At 43.5% G+C, this 2,235-nt stretch overlaps 1 long non-coding RNA gene across 1 annotated transcript; it reads left to right on the forward strand.

Moving 5' to 3' along the window:
• On the forward strand, window positions 1–1,513 carry LOC145421128 (uncharacterized). The gene is made up of 2 exons (XR_013902424.1): window positions 1–140; window positions 1,407–1,513. It is a non-coding gene; the product is annotated as an uncharacterized LOC145421128 (long non-coding RNA).
• The last annotated feature ends 722 nt before the right edge of the window (window positions 1,514–2,235 follow it).

The following is a 2,235-nucleotide window of genomic DNA, read 5'->3' on the forward strand; positions in this document are numbered from 1 at the left end:
CAGCAGGAGTCTTGGAGCAGGGAGCAGCAGCACAGAGGAGCTGATGGAGTCCTGAGCCCAGAGCTGGTTTCTATTGTCCCCAGTAATTGGATTTGGTCTGGGAGGAGAGATGGCAACCAGTGAGAGGCTGCGATCATTAGGTGTGAATGAGACATGTGGTTCGAGGGCTGAACACACAACCCCACGCAAATATGCGTACACACAGACACACATTGGTATTGTATGTGTGTGATACACGTGCCCGCTAATCCAGATTAGTCAGAAATCGTCAGCCCTCATGTGTTTTAAGATCATTTTGTAAAAGATCTCCACAGCAGTGAAATATAAAAAACAAATAGCAGAACAGCATTTCTATATTACATTGCTGCCATCTTCCATCATAATATTACTGTCAGTACACAGTGAAGAGGGATGTTTCATGGTCACCAGGTAGGACAGGCCTCACTCTAGAAAATCAGTGTTTGTGGCAGCAAACTCAGATAAATCCCTCCTGTGCTGCAAAGAAGGTATTCACATAAAACATCCTGGTTAGTTTTCAGGCTTAGCTTCACCAGGACAACCAGTCGATATACAGAGATATACACTCACCTGTTGCTCACCCACTGTGACAGCTCTGTTTATGGGTGTCTTTGTCCTCTTATGGGGAAAATGTAATTAGTAAACTAAATTAGAATAAATGTATCTGAGAGGTTCCTCTGTAGTTAATCTCTGCTTCAGCCTAACAACTCAAAGCACTAGTATTATGCATAACTACATCTCTGACTAAACCGCCAGATACCCTGTTGCATTATGGTTAATGTGGTCGTTTGGCTTTGACAAGTGAATGGTAAATAGACTGGTACTTCTATAGCACTTTTCTGCTCTAAACAGAGCACTTATTAACCCAATTACACAAACATTCACACAAACACACACACACACACACACACACACACACACACACACACACACACACACACACACACACACATGGATGCACATCAAGGACACCTGTTGTTCACTATCTTGCCCAAGGATACTTCAGCACACAGGCAGAGTAACCACTAACCTTCCAACAGATAACCCACTCTACCTCCTGAGCAACTAAGAGAACAAATTATTGTTACCTTAAAAAAGAAAAAAAGTTTTTGTTTTTTTTAAAAAACACTTGTAAGCTTCCCATTTGCTTAGTTTAATATAAAAATAATTATTCAGTTGGTTTCTGAAAAAATAGTGGTTGGCTCAAAATATAGGCAAGTAAAAATTAAACACAAGCAGACATTCTTCAGTTTGACAACAAGCATCAGTGTCAAAGTGTCCAGCTTCTCATGCAAAAAATACACATTTAATGAAGAGCTGATTTGAAAATATTTTACAGGTGTACGGGACTGCGTTAATGAGGGAGATGTCTTTTTGTGTTCCCACAGTGAGATGGAGCAGATGATGCTGGCAGAGAGACAGAGTGGCTGCGTCCGAGGCGGGTCCCAAAAAACCCCCGCAGATTATTGTCAAAATAAAAAGACACTAAGCATAACCCGTGTGTGTGAGGGTCCTGTGTCACAGCCATTTTTGGGGGCAGGGATAGCTCAGTAGGTAAAGTGGTCGCCCCATGATCGGAAGGTCGGCGGTTCGAATCCACTTAACGGCTACCCTGAGGTACCCCTGAGCAAGGTACCGTCCCTACACACTGCTCCCCGGGCGCCTGCTTAATTCAATTCAATTTTATTTATATAGCGCCAAATCACAACAAAAGTCGCCTCAAGGCGCTTCATAGATACAGAGAAAAACCCAACAATCATATGACCCCCTATGAGCAAGCACTTTGGCGACAGTGGGAAGGAAAAACTCCCTTTTAACAGGAAGAAACCTCCGGCAGAACCAGGCTCAGGGAGGGGCGGCCATCTGCTGCGACCGGTTGGGGTGAGAGAAGGAAGACAGGATAAAGACATGCTGTGGAAGAGAGACAGAGGTTAATAACAGATATGATTCAATGCAGAGAGGTCTATTAATACATAGTGAGTGAGAAAGGTGACTGGAAAGGAAAAACTCAATGCATCATGGGAATCCCCCGGCAGCCTACATCTATTGCAGCATAACAAAGGGAGGATTCAGGGTCACCTGGTCCAGCACTAACTATATGCTTTAGAAAAAAGGAAAGTTTTAAGCCTAATCTTAAAAGTAGAGATAGTGTCTGTCTCCCGAATCCAAACTGGAAGCTGGTTCCACAGAAGAGGGGCCTGAAAACTGAAGGCTCTC

The sequence above is a fragment of the Astatotilapia calliptera genome, chromosome 16 (genome assembly GCF_964374335.1).
Source record: "Astatotilapia calliptera chromosome 16, fAstCal68.1, whole genome shotgun sequence".
NCBI classification, from domain to species: Eukaryota; Metazoa; Chordata; class Actinopteri; order Cichliformes; family Cichlidae; genus Astatotilapia; species Astatotilapia calliptera.